The sequence below is a fragment of the Mauremys mutica genome, chromosome 14, assembly GCF_020497125.1.
Source record: "Mauremys mutica isolate MM-2020 ecotype Southern chromosome 14, ASM2049712v1, whole genome shotgun sequence".
NCBI lineage: Eukaryota > Metazoa > Chordata > Testudines > Geoemydidae > Mauremys > Mauremys mutica.
In genome coordinates, this window is record NC_059085.1 from 10,433,311 (window position 1) to 10,453,339 (window position 20,029).

General features: G+C 48.1%; 1 long non-coding RNA gene across 1 annotated transcript; it reads left to right on the plus strand.

Annotated features, from left to right (window-relative positions):
- The first annotated feature begins 7,599 nt into the window (after positions 1-7,599).
- On the plus strand, positions 7,600-8,715 carry LOC123349458. Its single transcript, XR_006573552.1, has 3 exons — positions 7,600-7,784; positions 8,350-8,420; positions 8,666-8,715. It is a non-coding gene; the product is annotated as an uncharacterized LOC123349458 (long non-coding RNA).
- Positions 8,716-20,029: the final 11,314 nt, after the last annotated feature.

The following is a 20,029-nucleotide window of genomic DNA, read 5'->3' on the forward strand; positions in this document are numbered from 1 at the left end:
AGGGATACTCACATTCCACTAACCTGGCCTTCCCAGACTGTCCAGTTAGACAGAGTCCCAACTGGAACCTTTAGGCCCGACTGGGAGGCAAATTGATAATAGTCAGAGCAGGGACACCTACAGTTAAGGATGCCGAAAGGTTTCCATTCTAACCCTTGGCTTTTCAGTTGCTCAGAATTTTCCAAAATTTTTGCTTATTGAGCTATTGCTTATCTGTGCAAAGGGGAAATTTTGGGGAAAGATTAAGCCAAAACTAAGTTTTGATGATGAGAAATGTGAAGAAACACTTTTCCCAGGATAAAACAAAAATTCAGTGCAATGTTTTCTTTAAAACCCCTGAAACCAAAACACTTCGAGATAAACAGTCTCTGCAGCTGGTAGCTCCGGGGATGATATAAAGAACCAGGGCTCCCAGCCACAGCTGGAGCCCCGGGGCCTTTAAATTTTGATTTAAAGGGCCTGGGTATTTAAAGGCCCCGCCTCTTCCGGTTGAGGCCACACCCCCAGCTGAGGACTCTGGCGTACCGGTAAGTCCTTTAAGTTACTTTCACCCCTAGGTCCAGACATTCCCAGTGCAGTCAGCAGGCCCAGGGAGGCACTTGCAGAGGAGAGACCTGGCCTGGACCATGCCTGTGCAGAGGAGTTCATCAGCCCCTGGCCTGGGCGGAGCAGGAGTAACTGATGGTGCCACAACACCACTCCCCTCCCAGGGCTTTCCCAGGGGTACATCTGTGAATTCTCCCCTGGCAGGGTCAGCGGCAGGCCACCAAAGCGGCAGGCCACCAAAGAGCTGCAGGAAGACTCACCCCAGCTAATGGCGGCAAAGCACAGGAGTCGGGCGCCATTCCAGACACATCCCCAAGCCCTTGGACTGGAGCAGAGTCCTCCAGCGCTGCCCTGGGGGTCAGAAAAACATGTCCATAAACCCCTCTGTGCTTCCCAGCAGGCAGCTCCAGGCATATTGGACACACTGAGCTGAACCAAACCCTGTTGGACACACCTGGCTGACACAGACACTATCTCTGATTAGTTCCTGTACCTGAGTCTATAGACTGGGGCTGTGAGACGCAGCGCGTGGGTGTAAAACACAGTGCAGAACCCTCTGGCAATTTCCCAACAGGGGCTGAGCCCAGCCTTGCCCAGAGATCTGGGGGAACGGAGGGGGGCTCTGAACCGGTTAGGCTAGGGTGGTGGTGTGGCAAGGGCTGCAGTGCTGGCTGCTCCTCTCAGCCGGGTCTCAGCTTCCCGGGGGTGGCTGGCTGGCTCCCATCTCCACTTTCCCAACCAGTCCTCATGCTGGGGTTGCTGCTCTTCTCTTCCCAGTGACCCCACAAAGCCCGGCTGTCCCAGCCACCTGGCTGGAATTGGGGGGCCCAGGGAGCCATTGGCAGCATTCAGTAAAGTCATTAGTGTAGGAGCTCTGGAGGGACGGCAGAAAGGAAGAGAAGGGAAAGCGGGGAAGAGCCCCCCCCATGCAGTTTTTAACCTTTAGCTCTGCTTCCCAGGTCAGGCTCTGGAGCTGATGTGCAGGGGATATTCATGGGTGTGCTGGGGGAGAGAGAGCCTCCCAGCCCAGGGGACTGGGTGAAAGCCCAATTGCACAGCAGTGGGAGTGGGGGCTCTCCTTATCCGCTCAGGGCTGGGCTGGGTGGTGGGGTGTTCTCCCTGGGCAGCTCAGGGCTGGGTGTGGATGCATGAGGGGGCTCGCCTCACCTCAGGGCTGGACAGTGGTGGGGCTCCCCTGGCAACTCAGGGCTGGGCAGTGGGGGGGGGTGTTCCCCTGACAGCTCAGGGCTGGGCAGTGGGGGGGGCTCCCCTGACAGCTCAGGGCTGGGCAGTGGGGCTCTGCTGGTTGAAGCTGGGTGGTCTCATTTCAATTAATCTTGGTCAGTTGAGCACAGGACAGAACTCAACCCCCCTCACCACCTGGAGTTTCCTTCTGTGGGGGTCTGTGGGGCACTGTCAGGGCATCGTCCCTGTTGCCCATGCAGGGTCCTGCTCTGGGGGCCATTTGGGGTCTCTGTTCCTGGCACTGTCCCCTGTCCCCACACTCAGAGGTGTCTGGGGCGGAGGGTGGGGCTGTCGCTAAGGAGCCAGCTTGTAGCTCTCCCTTGTGAGCAGCAGCTCCTCTGCCTGCCTCACTCCCCCCTAAACACCGCCCAGGTGAAGCCAGCCACATCCCCGGGTAGAAGAAGGTGCTAGACCTACCATCTCCAGTGCGAGCTGCCAGCCTCCACTCTCCTCCCCTCTCGCTCAATCCCTGGACCGGAGACGACTTAAACCGACCGTCCCTCTGCTTGGCTGTGTCTTGCAGCACTTCCTTCTCAGCGTGCAGAACCTCACTGCATCCCTTCCCTGTTCCTCCCCCCACACCGAGTCACAGCTTGAGGGGTCATTGGGCCAGAGAGAGCATGACTGTGAAGCCTGGTGGGTAGGGACTGACCTGGGAGGTGGGAAATCCAGGGCCCAGTCCCCCTACTCCAATGATTTGGTATTGATCCAGCATACGACAGCTGAAACTGAGGGCTCCTCCATCAGACTATCCCTTAGCCCAGTGGTTAGGAAACCTGTCCTGGGAGGTGGGAGACCCCTGTGCAAATCCTTTCTCCCCCACAAGCAAATGGAGGAATTGAACCTGGTGCTTAAGTCTGGGGTTTAGCTGCCTGTGATTTTCTTGGGGTACCCAGGACTATGAGTCACCCTCTAGCCAGAGGGAGCCTTGCTGCTGTGGCTGGGGTCAGCTCCCTAACCCCCCAGCTCGTCAGCCACTCAAGCACTCTCCTAGGGTTAGGCCGGCCCTGTCTGCATCCCTGGTGCACCCCAGTCCCCTTGAAGCAATCCCCTGTGATATCCAGCCCCTGATGCTGCTACTCCCAGAAAGCCCAGAGCCTCTGACCGCAAAGGAGTAACATATCCCACTTTAGCAGTTTCACCTTAAGTCATTGCTCCTGTGAACCACACAGCACCTGTAGTGAAACAAGAGAAGGTTTATTTTAGAGAGGATACAGAGTCCACAAGAAACAAGCAGTTGAAACCAGTGGTTACAATACAAAACAAAATCATGAAATGCAGACTAGGGCCACACTTATCAATAGTTCCCTTTCCTAGCTGGCAAAATAACCACCCCCCGCACCCTGCAAGTTCAGTCTGTTGCAGAATTCGCTAGTGTCGCAGGAACCAGGCTCCAAACGTTCATAAAACACCCCCATTGAGCAAGATGTTTCCTCAGTGAATGGATTCAGGGGGCCTCTCCCTTCAGTGTTACACTGAAAACGTCTTTTGTTTCTATTCCCAGGCAGGATGATCCCTAGTCTGTTGCAAGATTCCCTTTTTTTACTGCCAACTGGTTTCGCTGGTCTGTAGTTGTCTCGGAGCCGGGAAGGGGGACGCGGGGTAAACGCTCTGCGGCATTGGAGCCAGGAAGGGGGGGTGCGGGGTGAATGCTCTGCGGCGTCGGAGCCGGGATTGGGGACGCGTGATAAAGGCTCTGCGACGTCGGGGCCGGAAAGGGGGATGCGGGGTGAAGGCTCTGCAGCGTCAGAGCTGGGAGCAGAGCACTGGGGAACAGACTCTGCCGGCGTGTAGAGCTCTGGATATGTTTGCTTGGAACTAACCCCAATAAACATCACGTTGCCAGCTCTTCTGCCTTCTGGTCTTCTGCTTCCTGTCTGCCTGATAAGAACCTGGGGAGAGGGGGAAGGGGGAGCCCTCCAACAGCCTCTTCCTCTCCCTGTGCTTCAGTTGCTGAATCTGTAAAATGGGAATAAGGACACTGAGCTCCTTTGCACAGCACCTGGAGATCTTCTGATGGAAAACACTGTGTAGGAACCAGGTGTTATTACTCTAGGAGACTGGAGCCTAGTCAGATGCTGACTTAACAGAGCTCTCTCCCAGAATGGGGTCAAGTACCAGAGGGGGAGCCATGTTAGTCTGGATCTGTAAAAGCAGCAAAGAGTCCTGTGGCACCTTATAGACTAACAGACATATTGGAGCATGAGCTTTCGTGGGTGAATCCCCACTTGGTCAGACGCACGTCTTACTCTCCCAGAATGGAATGCACTGTCTGATATTGGGCTAATTACAGGGTGTTCATTTTAAGGATGGGTTGGATAACTATTGGCTTGTACTTGTGAGGAATGGGATACGTGGGTGTCCTTTTCTCCCCCTTCCCACAGCCATTAGAATGAAGGGTTCATGGTAGGACAGTGAATACATTCCCCCCAGTTTTCCAATTTCCTCTCTTCTCTCTCATTAAACCTTCACAAGTAGGTCCCATTGTCTCTGTCTCATCTAGGATTGCTCTGTGCTCTGTTGGAGTCTTTTGTTCTGTCCTGCTTCCAGGTGAAATAGTCCTGGCGGGATGTTTTTTCCCCAGGAATTACTCTGCCCACTTCCAACCAAAAGGAAAATAAGAACACCCTTAGCTACACACAGTTCTGATTCCAAAGAATTGCCTTTGGCTCCAGAAGGATGAATACCAGACAGAAGGAGGAACCTGCAGTGCAGACCAGTAAAATCTATGAGCCACTTGGCCAATGTAAATCAAACCTAGATTTGTGTACCAGACTCTAACCATCTTCCATTTGCAAAATGTTTGGGGTAGAATTGTACCTTTTAGTGGAGTAAATATACACCAACGGGGCTGGCCTGAGAGGCTGTGTTAATGCCCAGTAATTTGATGGCATCAAATGCACATGGAGTGTGGGATTCTATACATTAAAATAAGCATCAACCAGACCTGATTTCTCTCTGTTCTGTCCCTAACAATTGTTGCTGAAGAAGAAGGTAGAGGTCACAGCTTTGCCTTCCAAGTTCCACCTCCACACAGAAAGCTGCTTCGCACCCTCACTCTGACCTCCCTTTGCAATAACTGACGGCCTCTGTCACCGCAGCTAGAGCCGCAGCGCGAGGGACGGCCCTGCCCCATGGAGCACACAGGAGCATTAGCCACAGCACCTGTCCAGTCACAGTGCTAGGAACTGAACCCACAGCTCCTGGGACCTAGGGCTGAACCCAAAGACAGCCTTCCTGCTGCTCTGTGCAGCATCCCTACAGGGGCCAGACCATCTCTGCCTCCACAGTCATCCCAGGAAACCTGCCTTGCATGCTGCAGGGCCCTTCTCTCCATCTAGCCAGCAGGGGCGCAATTTCCGGTTTTGGTAGGTGAGGGCAACTTGAATTGTGATTCCAGGGGCTACTTAGGCACTCTAATTCCTATATAAAAGAAAGGAAATGAAATAAATATTAGACCCACTCAGCTCTAATACTAACGTGTTATGACATCTTGTGGCAAGTCACTTAAGGGAGACAGGTTAGGGTTAAAATTTTAATGTTTGTTCTTACTTTGTTACTAACGCTGTGGAGCAAGCGACCCAGTCAGGACTCCTGGGCTCTATCTCAGCTCTGGGAGGGGAGTGGGTCTAGTAGGTTACAAGTGGGGGCGTCTACATCTGGGTTCTGTATAAGAACTGCCAGACTGGGTCAGACCAAGGGTCCATCTAGCCCAGTGTCCTGTCCTCCGACAGTGGCCAGTGTCAGGTGCCTCAGAGGGAATGAACAGAACAGGGAATCATCAAGTGATCCATCTCCTGTCGCCCACTCCCAGCTTCTGGCAAACAGAGGCTAGGGCCATGAAGAACATGGGGTGGCATCCTTCCCACTCTGGCTAATAACCATTGATGGACCTGTCCTCCAGGAACTTATCTAGTTCCTTTTTGAACCTTGTTATATTTTTGGCCTTCATAACATCCTCTGGTAAGGAATTCCACAGGTTGACTATGAAGCAATACTTTGTTTTAAATCTGCTGCCTTTTAATTTCATTGGGTGGCCCCTAGTTCCTATGTTATCTGAAGAAATAAATAACATTTCCTTATTCAATGTTCATGATTTTCAACCCCCCTAGTTGTCCCTTTTCCAAGCTGAAAAGTCCCAGTCTTTTTAATCTCTCCTCATGGGGAAGGTGTTCCATAACCCTAATCATTTCTGTTGCCCTTTCCAAATCTAATATGTCTTTTTTGAGCTGGCGTGACCAAATGCACACAGTATTCAAGATGTGGGCAGACCATGGAGATTGAGGCAATATGATATTTTCTGTCTTATTATCTATCCCTTTCTTAATAATTCCCAATATCTTGTTAGCTTTTTTGACTGCTGCTGCACATTGAGTGGATGTTTTGAGAGAACTATCCACAATGACTCCACGATCTCTTTCTTGAGTGGTAACAGCTAATTTAGACACCATCGTTTTGTATTTAGAGTTGGGATTATGTTTTCCAATGTGCATTTGCATTTGTCAACATTGAATTTCATCTGCCATTGTGTAGCCCAGTCACCCAGTTTTGTGAGATCCCTTTGTAACTCTTTGAAGTCACCTTTGGACTTAACTATCTTGAGTAGTTTTGTATTGCCTGCAAATGTTACCCCCATTTCCAGATCATTTATCCTATCTTATCTTATTGTTATCTTATCTTATATCCTATATATTCCTATATCTTATCTTATATATCCTATATATTCCTATATCTGTTTGTTTCCTATCCTATTCCTACTGTTTGTTTCCTATCTTTTACCTGGAGTAGCCACCATGTTTGTGTTCCGAACACTCTCAGATATGTCAAAGGCGTGTGACTGAGTGCCGAGGCATATGTCGTCCGCATAGACAAACTTGCGAGATCCAGCAATGGTAGGTCATTCGAATATAAGTTGAACAGTGTTGGAGATAAAACTGATCCTTGCGGGAGGCTGATGTTTGTACATTTCAAAAGGAAATGGTGTGACTGGCCATAGCTGAGAGCTCTCTCCTTGCAAGGGATTACTATGCAACTGATCGTATTTTTATTTTCTCCTGATTTGACCATTGCAGTGTATTGTTTATCTGAAGCTCACAAAGAGATTTGACCCAGTCAAGAAAAAAATGAATGGAACAGATCATATCCACCGAGAGGCGATGGATGCACCTTCTCCTGGCACAGGAGTGGAAATCAGTGAATCTGTTTCTACCTTCAGGTGAAAGAAAGGCAGTGCTTACTGTGATGAAGTGGGGGATTTTCTTGTGGTTTTTTTGGTTTTCCAATGGTTTGCATGCAGAGGGAGTGTCCCTGGGTGTGACTGGTTTAATGATGTCAGGAGAGAGGGAGTTTGTTACCTCTCAAGGGAGGAAGATTCCAAGACATGGCTGAACTTAAGAATGCAGTAAGGCAGGAAATGATAGCAGTGCAGATGCAAAAAAAGCATCTTATGACTCCAGTTTGGGAAAAAGCTGGTTGCACCTCTGAAAATCACAGCCAGGCAATGGAAAATCACTGACAAGGAGGTGAGCAGAGAAGAGCCTCTGGAAGCCAAATGAAGCACATTTTGACTGATGGCTCTGCATAGCTAGAAAAACAAATAAAAATTCTCTGAAACATTGATGTTTGCAGGTGATCATCACTGAAGATGTGAGGAGACCAGGTGACCACCCTTGCCAGGAGGAAATGAGTGAAAGCGACTGTCCTGGGGAAGAGGTAAGAAAATGCCCAGGCTCAGAGCACCCACGTGGACGTTAATGGACCTTATTAACTTGCAGGTAGAAGAACTGCTGCTGCTTCACTGGCTCAAGGGAAGAATGTGAGAAGCAGGTGCAGACTTTGCTAATGCAATGTGCCTGGCCACCTGCTGAATCCAAAATGGGGACAAAAGAGCATTCTGTAGCTATAGTCCTGGGAATGGAGAGCAGCCCCCTGAGACAGTGCAGCCAGTTGCACTTTCCAGCTGTAAACATCCCTGCAGATCATGGGCCAAGGAGGTGAGTTTCAAGTTTCTCTTCTTACCAAATGAATCTTGTGCCAAAGCAGCAGTTGCAAACCCAGTCAGGAATAAATACCAAGTATTGATCATTCCAGCAGCAGATCGTACCTCTCCTGATAGGAGAGCAGAGGCTGTGGTGCTCTAGAAGGAGTTAATGAAGCTGATCTGTCCATTTCTGTACCAGTCAAGTGGAAACGAATGGATCCTCTCCTACCTTCCAATGGGAGAGGCCAGGGGCAGCTCTACGGATTTTGCCGCCCCAAGCACAGCAGGCAGGCTGCCTCCGGTGGTTTGCCTGTGGAGGGTCCGAAGCCGCGGGACCAGCGGACCCTCCGCAGGGAAGCCGCTTCGCGGCGCCAGCAGAGCGGCCCCCACAGCTTGCCCCACCCCAAGCATACGCTTGTCCTGCTGGGGCCTGGAGAGAGGTGCATCTGAACACTGAGGATATAAAAAAACTTGAGGAAGCTCCTAGAAGAGCTGTGACGGTTCTTACTGAAAGGAAAAAAGTGAAATTAAGCACTGCTGCCAAGAGGTAAAGAACTCACCTTCTCTTGACTTTCAAGGTTAAGTTCCTGGATCTGGTTATTCTTGCATGCCAGGAGAGGAATACTGTACGAGCAACCTGACTGGCCAGGTGAGTGACCCGTTATGAAGTGAAGAAAATATTTTTCCTTGTAGATAAGGAATAGTTCAGGAACCTATGAAATCTGTTTGGAAGATTGCAGGTGATTGTATCTCTGGTCAACTCCCCGCAGCCTGAGTGAATATTTCTATATTGGTTATTTGCCAAGGGAATAAGGTTGGGGAAAGCACCATAAAAATGTAGGACACCCCAAGATTGATTATAAGTAATGCTGTGTCAAAAACTGATTGTTACAGCTGATGACACATCCCAAGATACGTGAAGAGTTGAGGACCTAGCAGACAACAGGGATTCCTCTTTATTAGGAGGTAAGGAATATACAGTACCTGTTTATAGCATCCCAGTGCAAATCAAAGACTTTGTTTTTTCTTTCGGAGCCTATGTTATATGTCAAGAGGGGAATGCTGCCAACTAATTGAGAACAAAGCAATGTATGCAGCCAGGGCTGCTGAGATGTAAGAGAAGCATCCTGTGAGTCTATTCATGGAAAAGGAGAGTAGCCACTTATCCCCAGGAAGTGTTAAACAATGCAGCTGGTTGCATCTCTACAAACACAGCCACACTCAGACCGTTCCCGGCACGGAGGTGAGCATCTAAGGTTCCATTTTGCCACCTAAATTAAATGAAAAATGATCATTTCAGTGAAGAGCCCTCCAGACACCAAACAAATCTGTCAGATATTGATCGTTACAGCACATCGCACTTCTCCAGATGTCAGGAGAGCAGGGGGCTGTGCTTTTCAAGAAGCAGTTATGGACACTGATCATCCCCTTTCGTGAGGTGAGAAATACACATTCTCACAGAGTTCAAGTGACAATAATGGGTCTGGTCAGTCTTTCAGGTGGAAGAAATGCAGCTGAGCTGATCTTCCCAGACAGGAAGGCTTGAGAGACACAAAGGAGCTGGTTGTGAATAGAGAGAGAGGAACTGGAAGGAGAAGTTAGTGCAGGGGACGAGGAAAGCAGTGTAAGAGGTTGTGTCTGTCCGGACTGATCAGTGGAGCTGGTTGTGACTGTCACAGGTCAGCACTATCTGGTTGTGTCTGTGTGTTAATGAAGGGGCTGATTGATACCTGTCTATGGAGGAAGAGCCTGCTGGACCCACCAAGGATAAAGCAGTGCAGCTGGTCAGAGCAGCCAGTAGGGAAACGATGCTGCTGCTGGCAGAACTGGTGAAGAAATAGCATTCACCTTGACAGGGCCATTGGGGGATTCAAATTCGGATCTGTTCACCTGCTGGTGAAGGAGAGCAGCTGGTTCTGTGTGCCAGGATGGAAGCAAGGAAGTGAGTTGTACCTTCTCAGAGGAAAGCACTGGAGACTGGCAAATAGTGGGACACAGACTGTACCTCAGAGTGTTGTTGCCGGCTCAAAGAGCCCGAGGCGGAGCAACAGCAGGGTTCGTTGCCCGGTGTGCGTCGCACTAATTATCACACCAGGGTGGAGAAGCAAAACCAGGTTTATTTGAGCCCAAATAGGTGCCAGGGAGAAAAAGCATTCTCAAATCCTGCACACCGATACAAGCGGTTTTCCTTTCTTTATACAGAACTTCAGCTAAACATTCCCATTACCCCCACACTCCTCCTCCCCCCCACACCTTTCATTCCCATGCAGCAAATACACTTTGCAATAGCAATCACATGAAGCAGTTAAGTCATACTTGGCAAAAAACCACCTTAGCTCGTTAGCAACTTTTCTGTGATCAGTTATCTGTACTTTCCCACCGTGGGGGCTACGTTCTCATGCATATAACTTTAATTACAGCACCTGCTTTCCGCCTATCTTATTTAATATTGGCTACATCTAGTATCAAGCAACCTTGCCACTGCCAGTAATTAGCACATAACACAAAAGGTTACAAAAGTTTAGTAAGGCTAACAAAAGCACTTTACATAAAGGTACTTTGGGTCACATAGGCCCAAAGTCACAACTTTGGTTTACTCAGGCCTAGTGGCACCAACAATTCCCCCCTTTGAGAATACTCAACAAACTTTTGGCGAGTTTTCTCAAACTTTAAAAACAAAAAAACAATGAAGCTTTACAGATATATGTACAACTGCTCTTTTGAGCTTAGTTACCCCCAACCCAGGAATGAATGCATGGACAAAAGAGTGGAATGTTCATTTAACAACTAAGGGATTGGGGCACTGACTATAAATCAGGTAGGTATACCAAGTGGTTTAATTTCCCAGATGTCTCGGTGAATAATTCAGTCCCATATACATGCTCCCCATGGACCCAGCAGGATTCGGTATGTGGAAGCCACACCCACCCTAACCGGTCCATATGCTTGGAAGGAGCACTGTGAATGTCCACACTTCCATTCAGAAAGTGTCCAAGTATGTCTCCATGACCACAGATCAGATGGTACTCCTGATGCATCTGTAAGGGCAGTGGGTCAAATCTGGTGCTCAAGATCACTCTGAATGGCCATCAGCTGGTCATTCAGGAAATCCTGAATTTCTAAACATACTAGATCCCACTGCAATACCTTCCCAGCCTCAGTGATATTCAATACCATCTCTGTCAGTAACTTCTGGGTTATAGAACTAAGGGTGGAAATGACATGTAACTCACCAACTTCAGCCTATACTTGGGTTAGCTGAACTTCAGAAATAAGGCTAGTGGCCCTTTCTGGTTGGCCCAATTTCTTATCATGTTTTTGGCCTTTAAGAATATTCCAAATGGCTGTTACACTGTTAGCCCCAGCCCACAGGGATCTGCCCAATTTCCTCTTTTTCCAGAGGAAATAACCCAGGCTCTTTGTTGTGCTAATCTAATGGCAGCCCCTTGTGAGCAATCTGGGTATGTAAAAGTGATCTGAAAACTGAATAAAGGCAATGTCATTTAAAATCCAATTAGGGAGGGCAATACATACTGAAGGATTTATCCAAAACACAGGGCGTAGCCTGTAGAATAAACCCCAAAATCCAATTAATACCACATTCCCAAACATGGGTCCCACAAGTTTCTTCCTGCCAGTGTGTAATTCTTTGTTTCTTCACCAGGGTCAGTTCTCAATGTCCTTTCTGGTCAGGAATTCCTGGACTTTGGCAATGTCAGTGGAGTGAGTGTTTCTTCTTCTTTCCCAAAACAATTGTGGTTTAGCATCCTACAGGGGAGAGGTTTCCAGCACATATCACCCTGTAATAGCTGTGCTTTTTCTAGAAAAGTCTAAAGGCACAGTTGGTCTGTCAGTGGACAAGGGAGCTTTTTCCCTGCTGTCCAGAAGCACAGTAGAACTAGAAGAAAGAATAGGCTAATCATCAATAGGAAAATTCTTCTGATGTGGAGGGGTCTTTTTGCAGTGAGAATCCTGGGTCCAAGCAGTCAGTCTTTGGCACTTCACAGCAGTGTTGGTAGACAGCAGGACTTGGAAAGGGCCTTTCCAGCGTGGAGCCAAGGCAGTCTTTTGTTGATGGATCTTTATGTAGACCCAGTCTTCTGGTTCCTAGGAGTGGTAGGGCTGCTAGGATCTTTGGGTTGTTTCTTCTTTACCTGTGAGAAAAAAACCTAACACATTGCATTAGTGTCTTTGCAGATTTTACATCTGCTTGGGTATATTCAAGCCCCCCCTTTTCTTGGTTGTTTGCTCACAGCTAAAACTTGGCTGTGTCCTTGAACGGAGTCAGTGTCTTATTTTGAAACTGAGTATGTTAACTATTTACTTTCTCAGTTAACTCATTTTTTTTCCCCTTTTTGGCTTTTTTTAACCTACAAAGGAAACTTTTACTTTTCATTTATACACCTTTTGTTAACAATGAACACATACACTTATTATTTAATGTATGCCACATATACCCTTTTACTAAATTAACCTTATTACAGAGCTTTAGAACAACAGGCCAGGACAAGCACACCCACTTTGATGAGTTCACTTAATATAACCTCTAGTCCAATAGCTTTCCACCATCCCCAGCCCTCTGGCTAGAAGTCTGAGGTAGCCAGAAGGATCCCATGTACAATATGGGGAGTGGGTTAACTTTCCATGTCCTTGCTTTTAAAGACTGTTAGTATACAAATTTTAATAACCACTCTAAATTAAAAGATTTGGCTAATAAAGTTTTTTTTTCTTACTTAAGAAAATGTATTAGACTTTAGTATATTACATTTTTCTGATATATTCAAACACTTTGTATTTTAAATAAAACAAAACAAGTATCTGCATTTCAATTTAACACTGCCACTTGATTTTAAATTAGACCATCCCATAAAAAATATTAAACACAACAATTCTGGCCACTTGAGACAAACACCACAAGACAGAACATAGAACACAAAACATAATTGTTACTCTGTCAGTAAATGCATGATATGTTGAATGCTGTTCAGCTGGCATTAGTTTTTTTTTTTTTTTTGAACCGTGCTTTTCATGGGTACCAACGTATTCCACTACCAGTTAGCTAGGAGGGTGGGCTTTTTAAGTAGCCCCCACCCTTCTGGTCTTTTCCCTAAAACATTTTTACTTACAAGACTACCCGGGTCCTTCCTTTTCTCCAACCACTTTATTGCCCAGTCCTGCTACAACTGGGGGTAGATCCACCTGCCACCCTTCCCGGTCAACCAGGGTGGAGAGAAAAATGCTAAACCCCTCTTCAGTTCTCAGACTTACTGCAGCTGAGAGCAGGCTCACCTTTAATTATGCAATCCTCAACATATAACACCACCAGTACCAACCAAAAGAAACACAAAATAACAAAGGTGAAACAGATAGATGGTGTAAATTCTATAGGGCTCCCCTATTCTTAATTGCTCACCAAACTGTGACAAATCTGTTACCAATTTATCTACTACAGGACGTTGGGGGAACACACATATAATCAAATTTTAAAGCTTAATTAAAAATAATAAAACAACAATGAAGAGTGTTGGGAACGCTCCCACATTACTCAGGAAGAACATGAATACTTCAACCCTTAAGCCACTTTAATACTCACACATGTCCAAACTGGCCACGTCTGTATAACGTTCAGAAAAGGGGAATAGGCAGACGGGAGATTATCCTGTATACAGCTTATCCAGAATTTCCAACATGCTCCCGCTCTTGGGAGAGCTGTTCTTTACACCCTGGAATCTCCTGTGGCGTCTCTTTCAGAGATTCCAGTTCAGGTCAGCTGCCCTATGGCTTCGGGGTTGCAAAAACTGTTGGATCTCACTGAAGAATTAAGCTTTGCAAATACAATCTCAGTTCTGTAACTTGTACTGCGCCTTTGGTTTGCCTCTGTTTTTATTTTTCACAACCAGCTGGGGCTGAAAGCAGTTTTACTTAGCATAGTCTGTGTGCTGGCTCTTGACCTTGTACGTAGAGCAGCTCTCTCTTTATCTCTGGGGTTAGCCGAGTTTCAAATTAACCCGTTTCTAGACAAATTGCTCACACTGTGTCAGAGGCTTTTCTTTGTGATTAAAAGCTCCTCTGAGATGTATGATCTTATCTAGATTGAAGATACCTTCTAATGGGCATTGTTTAGATAGATTTTCACGCGTGTAAAGATTCCAATTCTCTAAATACCTGCAGGTTTTAGGACCATAATGTACGTACATGTAACATACTGGGGTACCCTTAGGGGGTGAGGTAAAAATGTTTAGACTGTCCCTCCCCCATTTTCCACTTACACACACACAGAGGGTGCCCTGTCCCCGCTAGCAACACATAAACTATGGATCTTTCCCTACAGGGCACTTACATAGGAGAGACACTCACACTGGTATACACACACACACATACACCAAGACCATTATTTCCTATTACCACGATGCATTTTATCTTGCTGCACAGTCAATAAATTCAAATGGCATGAGCCCAGCAGAGACAGACATTCCCACGGACAGTTCTCCTCCCAGTGCAGCTCTGGGGCATATGATGAGGGATTTTTACAAGAGCTCTACATACAAACAGCTTCAGAAGCTACCTGTTCGCTGACAAAACAGGAGTAATTGAAGGATCGTGTTGTAATTAAGTGATCCTTCCGGTGGCCACCTTTCCTGGCTCTCTAGCTGATACTGAGGCCAGTCTATTGTACAGAACCTTTTCAGTTTACTCTTAGCCAATGGATCTGATTCAAACACTCTCCAATTCATCAGAATGCATTCTAAGGGTGTACACCATACCCTGCCTGTACTCTGTTCCTGCCCCATACCTATGGGAAGACACTGGGCGTCCCCAGGTCTTAACAGGCAAACAAAAGGTTAACAGCACTGGACTGTTCCTACCTTATCCACAGGACCGGTTCCTCACCGTCGCCCGCAGCTGCTTCTCCACTATTTGAGTGCGTTGCACCGTTGTGTCCTCCAAGGTCAGCCTGACGCGTCTCTGCCGAGGCCCCCGGTAAAGGCACCGGTGCGCGCTAGGCGTCGGCTGTGACCATCATCCACCGGCCATTGGAGGAGTCCGGGCAAGGCACAATTTTGCCTCGAGCCCACCCAGGGACGCCAAAACTGTTGCCGGCTCAAAGAGCCCGAGGCGGAGCAACAGCAGGGTTCGTTGCCCGGTATGCGTCGCACTAATTATCACACCAGGGTGGAGAAGCAAAACCAGGTTTATTTGAGCCCAAATAGGTGCCAGGGAGAAAAAGCATTCTCAAATCCTGCACACCGATACAAGCGGTTTTCCTTTCTTTATACAGAACTTCAGCTAAACATTCCCATTACCCCCACACTCCTCCTCTCCCCCACACCTTTCATTCCCATGCAGCAAATACACTTTGCAATAGCAATCACATGAAGCAGTTAAGTCATACTTGGCAAAAAACCACCTTAGCTCGTTAGCAACTTTTCTGTGATCAGTTATCTGTACTTTCCCACCGTGGGGGCTACGTTCTCATGCATATAACTTTAATTACAGCACCTGCTTTCCGCCTATCTTATTTAATATTGGCTACATCTAGTATCAAGCAACCTTGCCACTGCCAGTAATTAGCACATAACACAAAAGGTTACAAAAGTTTAGTAAGGCTAACAAAAGCACTTTACATAAAGGTACTTTGGGTCACATAGGCCCAAAGTCACAACTTTGGTTTACTCAGGCCTAGTGGCACCAACAGTGTGACTGGGGCAGGTGTGTAACCATAGCGACCAGTGGATCCTTTCCCACCCTGGTCCTTGCTCACATGCACAGGGCCAAACCGATCACCATGGTTGCGTCAGGAAGGAATTTTCCTCCAGGGCAGATTGGCCAGAGACCCTGGAGGTTTTTTGCCTTCCTCTGGGGCATCGAGCAGGGACCAGCCCTTAGGGCCATTTAGAAACAGACAATACAAAATAATAGAAAGTGAAATCTGTCACCTTTCATCATTGCCTCTGTGCTTCTTTAAAAAAAGCTGTTCTCCTCCCCCCCCGTACACATGACCCTTCCCCATCTCTCTGCACATGGGACCTTCCCTCCATGAGCAGTGTGTCACCCTCCCCCACCCCCTGCAATCATCACAGCTCTTCCCACTTGTCTCCCTTGTTTTCTCTCCCTGTATTTATTCTATTTCCTCTTCCATCCCCGCTTTCCTGGGGCTATTTCCATCAGATCTTTTCTTGGTTTTGTGTTTTTCTTTTTTCTGCTGTCTTCTCTATCTTTTCTCTCCATTTACTTCCTGCAATGGGGTGGATTGGCCCAGAGGCCCCCTGCTGGAGGCCTTAGGGTCCTGCCACATCCATCCCAGGAAAGGAGCAGTGGAGCTAAGTCTTCCAAGCAGCCTAGAGAGACTGTACAGGACACGACCAATCAGGGAAAGGCTGCAGAAAGCAGCCAATCAGGGCTCAGGAGGGCCATATAAAAGGAGTTTCAGCTGCAGTGTCAGTCTGTTCCTGGCTTAAGCTAGAGGAGTGTAGAGGGGTTCTTGGCTGGCCAAAGGGAATGGATGTGCCATGGGCAACTTAGTGCTGGTGGTCACTGAGGAAGAGCTCCTGGCTAGCTACTGGGTCTGAATGTAGAAGAGCCCTGAGGTAAGGGTGAAGTACTGGTGAAGGCTGGGGCTGGGGCTGTGGGGAAGTGGCCCAGAGAAGTATCTGTGGTGTGTGGCTGCTGTTCTTAGGATCCCTGGGGTGGGACCTGGAATAGTGGGTGGGCCTGGGTCCCCTCCCCTCCCATAGGCCACTGGGGAACTGGGCTCACAGTTGAACTGTGATTGACCCCCCCCAGGGGGAACAGAATGGCTAAGAGGCCCAGCTGGGGCCAGAAGAGACCCAGTGGGTGAAAATGATTCCCTCCAGAGAGGGAGGACTTCCTGGGGGTGTGGCCTGATGCTATTTGAAACCTGCAGACACACTTGACCAGGGGGTGCCCATGAGAGGTGGGTGCCTCCCTGTTATACTTTCCCTTCCCTCTTTCCCTTGCTGGTCTCTGGTTGTCTCCCCTTCTGGCCCAAAGCTTCCCAATCTCCTGCCCTGCTCCCTGGCTGTTTCTAATCAGCTCCAGGTGGTAACAAAGAAGGAAAATCAGATTCAGATACTGTAGGAAGGAGTCTTCTAAAAACCCCTGTAGTAAAGGGATATTGACAAGCTCCCCACCAGGTGAAATGCCCCATGGTGCAGCGAGCTGGGCCAAGCCCTGTGCCCCAGGTGAACTTGCAAACCAGGGTTTAGCTCCCCACTGCTCACATACAAGCTGAGTTGTGCCCTGCACTGTAATGCAGAGGGGTGGCATTTCCCCTGGGTCTCTGTCACCCCCATCAGACCCTACTGCAGTAAAACCCAGCCCTGCCCCTCAGACCCACTCAGAGGAAAGCTGGGTGAATGTGCCCAGCTGTGATGGGGAAGGAGCACAGGGTAAAGTTCTAGCCCCACTGAACTCAGTGGGGATGTTGCCGTTGACTCCCATAGTGCTGGGATTTCACCCACAGCCTCGCTGATCACAGGTCAAACAGAAGCATGGACACTCCTCTCAGTTCAATGCACCTGGGGGGTGTTTGTGTTAACCAAGAGATGAACTGCTGTCGGAATGACCTGCAGCTGGGAATGCTGGCAAAGTCTGACTAGGGGACTGGATGGGGGAGTCAGCCAGGATCACATGACTGCAGGTGCTTGGAGAGACCCTCTATGGAGGTGGAGAGGGAGGTTGAGTCAGGTGCTTATCTAGGGGCGAGGTAGGTTAGATCATGTCCAAATCCCACTGCCATTTGTCCTACCTGCTCAGTAATGTTCCCTGCCTGTTCCCATAAAGGTTCACAGGCAGGCTCTACCCATTCTTCTCCTAGTTGTTTCTGTATCACCAATTCCCCATTGTCTTCCTGCCCAGATTTTCCTTTCCATACAGCCAATGGGAAAGTTATAAACAAGGAACTATTGCAGCAGGACCCCTGTGGAGAGTTGGCTGGATGTGACCGAGTGAGCATCGTATGAGTGCAAGGCAGCAAAAACCCCACCAACATCCCCAGTAGCTGTAGACAATAGACTACCCTGAACATGAGAAGTAGGGCATGGTCCTGTGGCTCCAGTTAACCACCAACCTTCTCAGAGGCTGCTGGTGGAGGGAGAGGTCTAGGGCCTATGTCAGACCCCACTGACACCACTGCTGGAAGCAAAAGCTGTGCTAAAGAGCTGCAGACGGTACTAGCAGAGTGGCAGGAGCTGTACTAAAGACAGCATCAGATCAGTGTCTGGCCAAGTCACTCCTTGGAAAAGAACATGATGACTTTGGGGAAGCTTGGTGACCTCATGAGGAAATAGGACAATAAGTAGGTGGGGTGGTGGTGGTGGTGATGATGATGATTAAATACTACTGCAGTCCTGTTTAAAAGAATTGCTCCATTCTCTGGCTTCTGTGCCACACTCTTCCCCCTGCCCTCCCTCCCCCCAAAAATAAATCCTGTGGTGGTCGAAGTCACCCTGGCCCACCAGGCAGTCACTGGTGATGCTGGGAATTTTTCCACACAAAAAACTCTGCGGAAAACTGTTTTTGTTCTTTCTCTTTGACACATTTTTAAGTGGACACTCTGACAAAAAGGAAACTTTTTCAAACAAGCAATGTTCTGTATGAAATGTCTTGATGGGGAAATGGGAGTGAGCTTTGAAATGCTGCAAGCTGAGGAGCTTGCAGTAGCTATGGCTGTTTTAACAGGGGATGGCTTTAATTATGTCAATGATTAATAAGATCAGTACAGTATCCCTTGTGCTGTTGCATTTTAACTGCTTTTATGCTGTTTGTCAATTTTTTAATTGTGATTGTCCAGCACAGTTTAGTACTAAAAATGCAAACTAAAATTGGGGGATTTTCTCACTTGTGAGATAAAAACACTGGTTTGCTATTAAAATGCTCAGCAATGAAATAGTTAATGTAGACATTCTCAATTTGGTACAGAATTAACACTTCTGTTAAGATGCACTGAGCAGTTCACATCTCTGAGCTGTTTCTGCCTGTCAGCAGGCTCAGGATGACAGCTCTGCAGTAGGAAGGGCTTCTTTACAATAGCTGGAGACCCTGCTGGGAAGAGAAGTGACCCACTGAGCTGCCTTAAGGAGTCTTCAGTGGCTGGTCAAGCTGTGATCTCGGCTGCCCGGCCCTTGCACGTGAGAACTTCCCTGGAGAGAACAGAAGCACTTGTGGCACCTTGGAGACTGGTGAGCGATTTCAAGGAAGTTCAGTTTGGGGAGAACCAAAGCAGAAACTTCCAGCTTCCAGCCTTCCCTCAGGGAAGGGCCTTGTCAATTCTTGTGAGCCCCTCCCCCACCTATCCCCACTATAGTGATCTCAGCTGTACGGGTGCTGTGTCAGGGCCCCTCACCAGAGTTCACTTCCCTCCACTGCAGCTTCAGCCAAGATCCCCCTCAATGCTGCCTCTTGCTGGGAAGTCTCCTCCGTGCCCCCTCTTTGCAAAGCCCTCTGTGGAGAGGGTGACAGGACCCCTGAGCGGAGTTCTTGCCTCCAGGTAGGAGCCTTGTTCCCCTCAGTCTTGCTCTCTCCGTTCAGTGACATTATCTGACCAACTTGGGGCTCGTGTACAGTCCTGCTGAGGACCCAAAAGGTCATGGAGGGTTTCAGGTAGAAAGCTTGGGCAGTGAGTTCTCCAGCTGTACTTGCCCTGTCTGCTGCTCTTTCCCCTCTTCACCAATGGATGGTGGCAATGAGCCATGTAACATCTGTGGTTCAGGCTGCCAGGCTCACACATTGCCTGGGCTGTGAGTTCTACTACCAGTTCCAGTACCATGGTGACTGACACTCGTAAAACACAGACAAGGTGGGTGAAGCAGGTAATCTCTTACTGAACCAGGTTTCCTGCTTTCAGGCGCCACAGAGCTCCTCAGGTCACAAGAAGCTCAAAAGCTTGTCTCTTCCACCATCAGAACTTGGTTCAGTAAAAGAGATTACCTCACGCATCTTCTGTGCCTCCTCCTGGGACCAACACAGCTACAACTCTCCTGAACTGGGCAAGTTAGATTCTGTTACAGTGGCTGGATTGGTGCATAGAGGCTGAAAGAAAATTGTACAGGGACTTTGGGGCTAGACCTGGTCAGAAAATATTAAATATTTTCCACAAACTTTTAAAGGAATAAATGACTGTTTCTGTGAATTCTTTGGGTTTTTATTTAAAGTCCCTAAACTTTTCAGTTTTCAAAAACTGAATTTTTTGGCTCTCCTGCAAATCATTTTAAATGCAACACCTCACTAACATTGTTT